The following is a 12734-nucleotide window of genomic DNA, read 5'->3' on the forward strand; positions in this document are numbered from 1 at the left end:
GGCAAACCACTGTTATCAAATCTCAACCCAATTATGAGAGTTGCTGGACCGCTGCCTGAGACAGTGTTTCCACCACTAGTAAAACATGATGGAATTTCTCCTGGACGAAAACTCATTCCTCACACTTGTAGGATCTACAAGAAGGCTCATTGCTTCTCCTGCTTTCCAAACACCCTTTATGTTCACTTTATGTCAACATTTTTTTCTGTATCCTAGCAGGATCAGCTGGTTATACTTACATATACGATCAGTATTGCGGAGGACAGCTCTTCCGATAAGAGCTGTCCTCCGCCATGTGCAGCGGCTGCCTGACTTCCGGGATTTGGCCCTGGAAGTCAGTCTGCGCAGGGTGATGGCGGGAGCGAGGCGTTCTGGGAGGGATCCGATCGGATCCCTCACCTAGAGCTGCGGAGAGAAGCCCATAGCTGGTGAGCCCCTCCGTGGCACTGACCTGGCGGCCGGGGGATAGTACATTAGGTAAATGCAGTAAACAGGGGATTTACCGCATTCTCCGCATAGTACATCCCACCCACTATGTGATACATTTTAGGTAGCAACAGAGAAAAATATACTACGCTGTTCTATTTCATAGAGAAAAAGACAAATGAAAATACTGTTACCTTACCTTCTGCCATGTATGGTCATTGCATGACATTGTCTGCAGACATTGCTTTCTCTGCAGCATGAGCTCCTCACAGGAGCTGGCCTAGTACTATCCTGGAAATGCTATAGTATTTGTACGGTACTTGGACTACTGTATAGCACTCGTCTGTACTTGGTATCCACTGCATTCTGCTATTGAGAACATGTACAGCAACCCAGTGACGTGCGGTGAGGTCAATGGCTGGGGAGGCACTGGCTAGTATCTGCCAGTGGGGAGGGGCAGGAATCCTTCACAGTAGAAAATAATATAATGTATAATGTCTTAGAGACATAAACTATATTTTAATAATCAATTCAGAATTAAAAACATACATAACCTAGCAAAGAATCAAACCCATGACCACAGCATTTTAAAGTTGAGCACCTAACCATTAGGCCACCAAACTACTTGCAGCACGAAGGTTTTATTTGGAATAATAAAAGTCTATGAAAACAACATTTTGTTAAATAAATAGAAACATTTCAACCTAGTTGGGAATCAAAACCATGTCCTCCAGCATTCACCCTAAATGATGCCTAGAGCAGATAGTTATGGTTAAAATAGAATCATAAAAATCAATGTGTTAAATAAATATAATTGCAACCCATAGTGGGGATTGAACCTAGGACCTCTTAATGCTAGGCAGCATGCCTCAACTAGACTACTGGCTCAGCCACACAAACACACTGACTAATCCATATATTACATCTATAGTAAATTGCATTCACTTGTCAGAGTTTCTGTGTGCAGGGTCCGCCCCAACAGACTGAGTGTCGGACAGGAAAGGAGCTGTGATGAGAGGGGCAGGGGGTGTCACCAGCCCCTGCTCTGGCAGGTTGGGTGCCTCTGGCTGGGCTGATGTTATGTGGCCAGCTGGCCAGAGCTCATCACACTGGCCAGGGGATAAGCTGCACTGCTGCAGCTTCAACACAAAACTGTATGTACTGTGGCTGTGTTAAGGTTACAGGAGAGGGGAGCCTCGGGGAACATGCTACTCACCCACATTCAAAGCCAGATCCTCACAGACCTCCTCTCCGTGTATGGGGGAGGTGATTGGAGGAAAGGGGCATTGTCAGAATGATAGACAGAGGGGAGAGCCAGAGAGGGGCAGGGGCGTGCTCTGTATATAGGCTGAGGGGACAGACCTGTCATCTGTCATTGAGGCAGAGTTAGAGCTGCCTCTTCTCCTCGTTTTTTTTAATGGGCTTTTTCTGCCGGTGGCTTGCCCCCCCCGCCTCAGCCACTTTATTATTGACAGCCAGAGGCACTGCTCCCGCTGCCTCCCATCCACAGCTGCCTGCATTTTCACAGCCTAAATGATGAGAATAATACAAAGAAGATTTATATGACACAGAATATGTGTTATAAATATCTTCTTTGTCAGTATGACAGGGGAGGCACTGCTTCCCCTGCCTCCCCTGACTGCACGTCCCTGCAGCAACCTCTGAGTCCAGGGGTGGAACAGTGCATCGCTGGGCCCCATATCAGAATGTGGGCGGTGATCCCACTGTAGCACCCTGAGCCTTCACACTTACTGATCAGCTAGAGGTAAAGGGAACATAGCTGTTACAAATATCCCTCTGGGTCTGACAATAACTTAGGCCAGTTCGGTGCATGTTGGGTTTATTAGTGTTGTTAGTGCATCATACAGTATTTGTGCTGATCACAGTGGGCCTCATTCTGAGACGGACAGATCTTCCTTCATGGGCACAAATGGAGATTTTAGCACATAGTACATAACGCAGATAGTAATGTTTGCAGAGTTGCATATCTCTGTTTTTCTCTGAGTTGGACCAAACTCAAGTAATTTTTCATGAAATTGGATGACTGCACAGAACCGCCCTGTCTTGTGCGAGTGAGTATCAGAAGCTCTCCTGCGTAGTGGGAAGGGAAGCCTGTTTCTGATGTCTTGCACCTAGCATGAGGCTGGTCCAAGTGCAGAATAATAATGATGACATTGCATTGGCTGGTGTAAAATCAATGGCAACATGACTTCCTACTCGCCGGCACATGGACCCCCACATTAGCAGAATGGGATCTCACACTACCATAAGGTAGTATAAACATACTTACCTACTTTTTAGCTGCCCCATGCGGGAGGGGGCAGCCAGGTCGGACCAGGTAGGGGTGTGGCTTCATCATGGGTGGGCAGACACATTCATCTCAGTAGAAAAGGTGGGATCATATGTATTTGATGCCCAGCAACAATCCACTATTAAAAAGCAAAATAACCCCATAGGGCCGAATGTATTGGAATACGAGACGGCCGGAGCTCCGAGATTTTTTTGAAAGCAGCAAACGTTTACAAGGTGAAACCAGGTTGCTTTTGCATTGTAAACGTTTGCTGCTTTAAAAAACGTACAAGTTCGGCTGGAGTCTCGGAGCTCCGGCCGTCTCGCAGTCCATTATATCCGGCCCATAGTGCCAAACGTAATTCCAATGGACAAATCACCATCCTGTAATTAAGGGTTAGTACATAAAGTCAAATAATTTAGTTGGTGGCTCCTCCTTCATGGCTTGCAAATGGGTTACATAGGAAACTTGGGGCCAACTTACCAGCCCTTTAAACACAAAATAAAATCTGTCAGCTTTCGATGTTTGAAACCTCCAGTGACATCACTAATAGTGCAGCTACAGGGCGTTCTCTTATCCCTGTTCACATTGGAGGTCATTCCGAGTTGTTCGCTAGCTGCTTTCGTTCGCAGCGCAGCGATTAGGTAAAAAAGTGGCAGTTCTGAGCATGCGGTTTCACACAAGGTCTAGCGATGCTTTTCAGTCGCACTGCTGGCCGTAGAGTGATTGACATGAAGTGGGTTTTTCTGGGTGGTAACTGACCGTTTTCGGGGAGTGTGTGGAAAAATGCAGGCGTGTCAGATACAAACGCAGGCATGCCTGTGGAAACGCAGGCGTGGCTGGCCGAACGCAGGGCGTGTTCGTGACATCAAAACAGGAACTAAACAGTCTGAAGTGATCGCAAGCTAGGAGTAAGTCTCGAGCTGCTCAGAAACTGCACAATCTTTCTCTAACGTCCTAGTGGATGCTGGGGACTCCGTCAGGACCATGGGGAATAGCGGCTCCGCAGGAGACTGGGCACAAAGTAAAAGCTTTAGGACTAGCTGGTGTGCACTGGCTCCTCCCCCTATGACCCTCCTCCAAGGCTCAGTTAAGATTTTGTGCCCGAACGAGAAGGGTGCAATCTAGGTGGCTCTCCTGAGCTGCTTAGAGTAAAAGTTTAAATAGGTTTTTTATTTTCAGTGAGACCTGCTGGCAATAGGCTCACTGCATCGAGGGACTAAGGGGAGAGAAACGAACTCACCTGCGTGCAGAGTGGATTGGGTTTCTTAGGCTACTGGACATTAGCTCCAGAGGGACGATCACAGGCCCAGCCATGGATGGGTCCCGGAGCCGCGCCGCCGGCCCCCTTACAGATGCTGAAGCAAGAAGAGGTCCATAAATCGGCGGCAGAAGACTTTCCTGTCTTCATAAGGTAGCGCACAGCACTGCAGCTGTGCGCCATTGCTCTCAGCACACTTCACACTCCGGTCACTGAGGGTGCAGGACGCTGGGGGGGGGCGTCCTGGGAAGCAATGAATTTACCTTAGTTGGCAAAAAATACATCACATATAGCTCCTGGGCTATATGGATGTATTTAACCCCTGCCAGTTTTCCAGAAAAAAGCGGGAGAAGAGCCCGCCGTGAAGGGGGTGGGGCCTATCTCCTCAGCACACAGCGCCATTTTTCCCACACAGCTCCGCTGGTAGGAAGGCTCCCAGAATCTCCCCTGCATCCTGCAACTACAGAAACAGGGTAAAAAAGAGAGGGGGGGCACTTATTTGGCAAAATAACAGATATAAGCAGCTATAAGGGATAGACACTTATTGTAAGGTTGTCCCTATACATATATAGCGCTCTGGTGTGTGCTGGCAAACTCTCCCTCTGTCTCCCCAAGGGGCTAAGTGGGTCCTGTCCTCTATCAGAGCATTCCCTGTGTGTGTGCTGGGTGTCGGTACGTGTGTGTCGACATGTATGAGGAGGAAAATGATGTGGAGGCGGAGCAGAGTGTCTGTAACAGTGATGTCACCCCCTAGGGGGTCGACACCTGAGTGGATGTACTGTTGAAAATTACGTGACAGTGTCAGCTCTATATAAAAAAACAGTGGTTGACATGAGACAGCCGGCTACTCAGCTTGTGCCTGTCCAGATGTCTCATAGGCCGTCAGGCAGATGGCAGATACAGACGCCGACACGGATACTGACTCCTGTGTCGACGGTGAAGAGACAACCGTGATTTCCAGTAGGGCCACACGTTACATGATTGAGACAATGGAAAATGTTTTATACATTTCTGATAATACGAGTACCACCAAAAAAGGGGTATTATGTTCGGTGAGGGAAAAACTACCTGTAGTTTTCCTGAATCTGAGAAATAAAATGTGTGATGATGCGTGGGTTTCCCCCCCGATAACAATTAATAATTTCTTAAAAAGTATTGGCTGCATACCCTTTCCCGCCAGAGGTTAGGATGCATTGGGAAACACCCCCTAGGGGGGATAAGGCGCTCACACGCTTGTAAGAACAAGGGCTCTACCCTCTCATGAGATGGCCGCCCTTAAGGATCCTGCTGATAGAAAGCAGGAGGGTATCCAAAAAAAGGTATTTACACACATACTGGTGTTATACTGCGACCAGCTATCGCCTCAGCCTGGAGGTGCAGTGCTGGGTTGGCATGGTCGGATTCCCTGACTGGAAATATTGATATCCTAGATAAGAATAGTATATTATTGCCTATAGAGCATTTAAAAGATGCATTTCTATATATGCATGATGCACAGCGGAATAATTGCCGACTGGCATCAAGTATAAGTGCGTTGTCCAATTCTACCAGTAAAATGGTCAGGTGATGCGGATTCCAAACGGCATTTGGAAGTATTGCCTTTGAAAGGGGACATTTGGGGTCAGTCTTTTAGACCTGGTGGCCACGGCAACAGCTGGGAAATCCACGTTTGTACCCCAGGTCGCCTCTCAAAATAAGACGCCGTATTATCAGGCGCAGTCCTTTGTTGGCAAGCGGACAAAAGGTTCCTCTTTTCTGCTCGTGACAGAGGGAGAGGAAAAAGGCTGCAGAGATCAGCCAGTTCCCAGGAACAGAAACCCTTTCCAGCCTCTGCCAAGCCCTCAGTATGACGCTAGGGCTTTACAAGCTCAGGCACGGTGGGGGCCCGTTCTCAATGAATTTCAGTGCGCAGTGGGCTCACTCGCAAGTAGACCCCTGGATCCTTCAGGTAATATCTCAGGGGTACATATTGGAATTCGAGACGTCTCCCCCTTGCCGTTTCCAAAAGTCGACTTTACCGACGTCTCCCTCTGACAGGGAGGCAGTTTTGGAAGCCATTCACAAGCTGTATTCCCAGCAGGTGATAATCAAGGTACCCCTCCTGCAACAGGGAACGGGGTATTATTCCACACTATTGTGGTACCGAAGCCAGACGGCTCGGTGAGACCGATTCTAAAATCTAAAATCTTTGAACACTTACATACAGAGGTTCAAATTCAAGATTGAGTCACTCAGAGCAGTGATTGCGAACCTGGAAGAAGGGGACTACATGATGTCTCGGGACATCAAGGATGCTTACCTTCATGTCAAAATTTACCCTTCTCACCAAGGGTACCTCAGGTTTATGGTACAGAACTGTCACTATCAGTTCAGACGCTGCCGTAGGGATGGTCCACGGCACCCCGGGTCTTTACCAAGGTAATGGCCGAAATGATGATATTCCTTCGAAGGAAGGGAATTTTAGTTATCCCTTACTTGGACGATTCCCTGATAAGGGTAAGATCCAGGGAACAGTTGGAGGTCGGTGTAGCACTATCTCAGGTAGTGTTGCGGCAGCACGATTGGATTCTCAATATTCCAAAATCGCAGCTGGTTCCGTCGATGTGTCTTCTGTTCCTAGGGATGATCCTGGACACAGTCCAGAAAAAGGTGTTTCTCCCGGAGGAGAAAGCCAGGGAGTTATCCGAGCTAGTCAGGAACCTCCTCAAACCGAGCCAAGTCTCAGTGCATCAATGCACAAGGGTTCTGGGTAAAATGGGGGCTTCCTACGAAGCAATCCCATTCGGCAGATTCCACGCAAGAACTTTCCAGTGGGACCTGCTGGACAAATGGTCCGGGTCGCATCTTCAGATGCATCAGCGGATAACCCTGTCACCAAGGACAAGGGTGTCCCTCCTGTGGTGGTTGCAGAGTGCTCATCTTCTAGAGGGCCGCAGATTCGGCATTCAGGACTGGGTCCTGGTAACCACGGATGCCAGCCTGCGAGGCTGGGGAGCAGTCACACAGGGAAGGAATATCCAGGACTTATGGTCAAGCCTGGAGACATCACTTCACATAAATATCCTGAAGCTAAGGGACATTTACAATGCTCTAAGCTTAGCAAGACCTCTGCTTCAAGGACAGCCGGTGTTGATCCAGTCGGACAACATCACGGCAGTCACCCACGTAAACAGACAGGGTGGCACAAGAAGCAGAAGGGCAATAACAGAAGCTGCAAGGATTCTTCGCTGGACGGAAAATCATGGGATAGCACTGTCAGCAGTATTCATTCCGGGAGTGGACAACTGGGAAGCAGACTTCCTCAGCACGACCTCCACCCGGGGAGAGTGGGGACTTCACCCAGAAGTCTTCCACATGATTATAAACCGTTGGGAAAAACTCGACAGGTATTGCGCCAGGTCCAGGGACCCTCAGGCAATAGCTGTAGACGCTCTGGTAACACCGTGGGTGTACCAGTCAGGGTATGTGTTCCCTCCTCTGCCTCTCATACCCAAGGTACTGAGATTGATAAGATGGTGAGGAGTAAGCACTATATTCGTGGCTCCGGATTGGCCAAGAAGGACTTGGTAACCGGAACTTCAAGAGATGCTCACGGAGGATCCGTGGCCTCTACCTCTAAGAAGGGACCTGCTCCAGCAAGGACCCTGTCTGTTCCAAGACTTACCGCGGCTGCGTTTGACGGCATGGCGGTTGAACGCCGGATCCTGAAGGAAAAAGGGCATTCCGGATGAAGTCATCCCTATCCTGATCAAAGCCAGGAAGGATGTAACCGCAAAAACATTATCACCGCAATTGGCGAAAATATGTTGCGTGGTGCGAGGCCAGTAAGGCCCGACGGTGGAAATTCGACTGGGTCGATTCCTACATTTCCTGCAAACAGGAGTGTCTATGGGCCTGAAATTGGGGTCCATTAAGGTTCAAATTTCGGCCCTGTCAATTTTCTTCCAAAAAGAACTAGCTTCAGTCCCTGAAGTTCAGACGTTTGTAAAAGGGGTACTGCATATACAGCCTCCTTTTGTGCCTCCAGTGGCACTTGGGATCTCAATGTAGTTTTTTTTGGATTCCAAAAGTCACATTGGTTTAAACCACTTAAATCTGTGGAGTTAAAATATCTCACATGGAAAGTGGTCATGCTGTTGGCCCTGGCCTGGGCCAGGCGCATGTCAGAATTGGCGGCTTTATCCTGTAAAAGCCCTTATCTGATTTTCCATTCGGACAGGGCGGAATTGAGGACTCGTCCTCAATTTCTCCCTAAGGTGTTTTCAGCATTTCACTTAAACCAACCTATTGTGGTGCCTGCGGCTACTAGGGACTTGGAGGATTCCAAGTTGCTGGACGTAGTCAGGGCCCTGAAAATATATGTTCCAGGACGGCTGGAGTCAGAAAATCTGACTCGCTGTTTATCCTGTATGCACCCAACAAGCTGGGTGCTCCTGCTTCTAAGCAGACGATTGCTCGTTGGATTTGTAGTACAATTCAGCTTGCACATTCTGTGGCAGCCTGCCACAGCCAAAATCTGTAAAAGCCCATTCCACACGGAAAGTGGGCTCATCTTGGGCGGCTGCCCGAGGGGTCTCGGCTTTACAACTTTGCCGAGCAGCTACTTGGTCAGGGGCAAACACGTTTGCTAAATTCTACAAATTTGATACCCTGGCTGAGGAGGACCTGGAGTTCTCTCATTCGGTGCTGCAGAGTCATCCGCACTCTCCCGCCCGTTTGGGAGCTTTGGTATAATCCCCATGGTCCTGACGGAGTCCCCAGCATCCACTAGGACGTTAGAGAAAATAAGAATTTACTTACCGATAATTCTATTTCTCATAGTCCGTAGTGGATGCTGGGCGCCCATCCCAAGTGCGGATTGTCTGCATTACTTGTACATAGTTATTGTTACAAAAATCGGGTTATTGTTGTTGTGAGCCATCTTTTCAGAGGCTCCTTCTGTTATCATGCTGTTAACTGGGTTCAGATCACAAGTTGTACGGTGTGATTGGTGTGGCTGGTAATGAGTCTTACCCGGGATTCAAAATCCTTCCTTATTGTGTACGCTCGTCCGGGCACAGTATCCTAACTGAGGCTTGGAGGAGGGTCATAGGGGGAGGAGCCAGTGCACACCAGCTAGTCCTAAAGCTTTTACTTTGTGCCCAGTCTCCTGCGGAGCCGCTATTCCCCATGGTCCTGACGGAGTCCCCAGCATCCACTACGGACTATGAGAAATAGAATTATCGGTAAGTAAATTCTTATTTTTTTTGTAGCAGCGCTGAGAACCTTTCGTTCGCACTTCTGCTAAGCTAAGATACATTCCCAGAGGGCGGCGGCTTAGCGTTTGCACGGCTGCTAAAAGCAGCTAGTGAGCGATCAACTCGGAATGAGGGCCATTGTTCCCTGTGAAATGGCTCCTCACTTTGTGCATCAAGATGATTCACTAATGTCCCTATCCTTACTGAAATGATTAGCAGCAGTCTCTTGAAGATTGCTTCAGCCCACTCCACTGTCGACAGGTTCAAGCAGACATTGACTAAATCCATTATTAAATGCCTGCCTACAGAGGACATTTTACCCATTCCTTTATCCTGAGTGATAGTGTATGGTTTCATATGGTTGGAGTTGCAGACATGTGGCTTGTTACAAAATATCTTCTTGCTAAAGAGCCTATCCCGAGAACATTGCACTGAACACAAACAAGATGCTACATCACTCCTATCCTGACTTTGATCAGTATAACCGTCTTTACAGTTCAGTGCTTGCATTACCTATGCCATTGTACGGACAACTGGGCTGCTGACCCATGCTAATCATGTGATCTGTTCAGTCAGCAGGTACTGCAGGTCACCTACTAGTCTCTAGCCATACATTGTGCAGCGTGCCCCACAAATACACATGTACTGTATGTCTCTAGGCATTTGCTACACTACAACTTCAAAGCACTACTTTTCCCAAATTCTTTGACTCAGAACTTACTCAGCTGAAATTTCCCTTCTTGTGTACATTAAGCACATCCATATGTGCCTGATGATTTATAGGCTTTTGCTTGAAATCTATGCTTTCTAGGCATGATGGAAAATTTGCTTTGATGCAATGTGGCCTAGGGTATTCTGTATACTGACTGATTATTGATAAACATGTGAAAATACTCAATTCTTGTTGGGCAACACTCACCCAAATCTATTAAGTGTGGACAGCGTTTAGCGTTACTTCCAGTTTTTAGAAGAAATATTTTGTTGTGTTTTTTTTAAACAGCTCGCCTATTTCATCATGTGCTATTGATACCTTTATGGAACTATTCTTTAGCTTGCTTCCTTATTGCTTTGGGGTTTCTATTAGAGATGAGCGCCGGAAATTTTTCGGGTTTTGTGTTTTGGTTTTGGGTTCGGTTCCGCGGCCGTGTTTTGGGTTCGACCGCGTTTTGGCAAAACCTCACCGAATTTTTTTTGTCGGATTCGGGTGTGTTTTGGATTCGGGTGTTTTTTTCAAAAAACCCTAAAAAACAGCTTAAATCATAGAATTTGGGGGTAATTTTGATCCCAAAGTATTATTAACCTCAAAAAACATAATTTACACTCATTTTCAGCCTATTCTGAACACATCACACCTCACAATATTATTTTTAGTCCTAAAATTTGCACCGAGGTCGCTGTGTGAGTAAGATAAGCGACCCTAGTGGCCGACACAAACACCGGGCCCATCTAGGAGTGGCACTGCAGTGTCACGCAGGATGTCCCTTCCAAAAAACCCTCCCCAAACAGCACATGACGCAAAGAAAAAAAGAGGCGCAATGAGGTAGCTGTGTGAGTAAGATTAGCGACCCTAGTGGCCGACACAAACACCGGGCCCATCTAGGAGTGGCACTGCAGTGTCACGCAGGATGTCCCTTCCAAAAAACCCTCCCCAAACAGCACATGACGCAAAGAAAAAAAGAGACGCAATGAGGTAGCTGACTGTGTGAGAAAGATAAGCGACCCTAGTGGCCGACACAAACACCGGGCCCATCTAGGAGTGGCACTGCAGTGTCACGCAGGATGTCCCTTCCAAAAAACCCTCCCCAAACAGCACATGACGCAAAGAAAAAAAGAGGCGCAATGAGGTAGCTGACTGTGTGAGAAAGATAAGCGACCCTAGTGGCCGACACAAACACCGGGCCCATCTAGGAGTGGCACTGCAGTGTCACGCAGGATGTCCCTTCCAAAAAACCCTCCCCAAACAGCACATGACGCAAAGAAAAAAAGAGGCGCAATGAGGTAGCTGACTGTGTGAGAAAGATAAGCGACCCTAGTGGCCGACACAAACACCGGGCCCATCTAGGAGTGGCACTGCAGTGTCACGCAGGATGTCCCTTCCAAAAAACCCTCCCCAAACAGCACATGACGCAAAGAAAAAAAGAGGCGCAATGAGGTAGCTGTGTGAGAAAGATAAGCGACCCTAGTGGCCGACACAAACACCGGGCCCATCTAGGAGTGGCACTGCAGTGTCACGCAGGATGTCCCTTCCAAAAAACCCTCCCCAAACAGCACATGACGCAAAGAAAAAAAGAGGCGCAATGAGGTAGCTGTGTGAGTAAGATTAGCGACCCTAGTGGCCGACACAAACACCGGGCCCATCTAGGAGTGGCACTGCAGTGTCACGCAGGATGGCCCTTCCAAAAAACCCTCCCCAAACAGCACATGACGCAAAGAAAAAAAGAGGCGCAATGAGGTAGCTGACTGTGTGAGTAAGATTAGCGACCCTAGTGGCCGACACAAACACCGGGCACATCTAGGAGTGGCACTGCAGTGTCACGCAGGATGTCCCTTCCAAAAAACCCTCCCCAAACAGCACATGACGCAAAGAAAAAAAGAGGCGCAATGAGGTAGCTGTGTGAGTAAGATTAGCGACCCTAGTGGCCGACACAAACACCGGGCCCATCTAGGAGTGGCACTGCAGTGTCACGCAGGATGTCCCTTCCAAAAAACCCTCCCCAATCAGCACATGATGCAAAGAAAAAGAAAAGAAAAAAGAGGTGCAAGATGGAATTATCCTTGGGCCCTCCCACCCACCCTTATGTTGTATAAACAAAACAGGACATGCACACTTTAACCAACCCATCATTTCAGTGACAGGGTCTGCCACACGACTGTGACTGATATGACGGGTTGGTTTGGACCCCCACCAAAAAAGAAGCAATTAATCTCTCCTTGCACAAACTGGCTCTACAGAGGCAAGATGTCCACCTCATCTTCACCCTCCGATATATCACCGTGTACATCCCCCTCCTCACAGATTATCAATTCGTCCCCACTGGAATCCACCATCTCAGCTCCCTGTGTACTTTGTGGAGGCAATTGCTGCTGGTCAATGTCTCCGCGGAGGAATTGATTATAATTCATTTTAATGAACATCATCTTCTCCACATTTTCTGGATGTAACCTCGTACGCCGATTGCTGACAAGGTGAGCGGCGGCACTAAACACTCTTTCGGAGTACACACTTGTGGGAGGGCAACTTAGGTAGAATAAAGCCAGTTTGTGCAAGGGCCTCCAAATTGCCTCTTTTTCCTGCCAGTATAAGTACGGACTGTGTGACGTGCCTACTTGGATGCGGTCACTCATATAATCCTCCACCATTCTATCAATGTTGAGAGAATCATATGCAGTGACAGTAGACGACATGTCCGTAATCGTTGTCAGGTCCTTCAGTCCGGACCAGATGTCAGCATCAGCAGTCGCTCCAGACTGCCCTGCATCACCGCCAGCGGGTGGGCTCGGAATTCTGAGCCTTTTCCTC

General features: G+C 48.2%; 1 protein-coding gene and 1 long non-coding RNA gene across 4 annotated transcripts in view; one reads left to right on the plus strand and one right to left on the minus strand.

Annotated features, from left to right (window-relative positions):
- The window catches only part of LOC134936803 (uncharacterized), a 298887-nt gene extending 298105 nt beyond the window's left edge, over positions 1 to 782 (minus strand). For all 3 annotated transcript variants that reach the window (XR_010180549.1, XR_010180548.1, XR_010180550.1), the window contains exon 1: positions 626 to 782. This is a non-coding gene — a long non-coding RNA (uncharacterized LOC134936803). The remainder of the gene's footprint in view (positions 1 to 625) is intronic.
- Positions 1 to 12734, plus strand: part of ANTXR1 (ANTXR cell adhesion molecule 1) — a 254065-nt gene that overhangs the window by 23594 nt on the left and 217737 nt on the right. The window lies entirely within an intron of this gene.

This window comes from Pseudophryne corroboree, chromosome 6, assembly GCF_028390025.1.
Source record: "Pseudophryne corroboree isolate aPseCor3 chromosome 6, aPseCor3.hap2, whole genome shotgun sequence".
Taxonomy (NCBI): Eukaryota; Metazoa; Chordata; class Amphibia; order Anura; family Myobatrachidae; genus Pseudophryne; species Pseudophryne corroboree.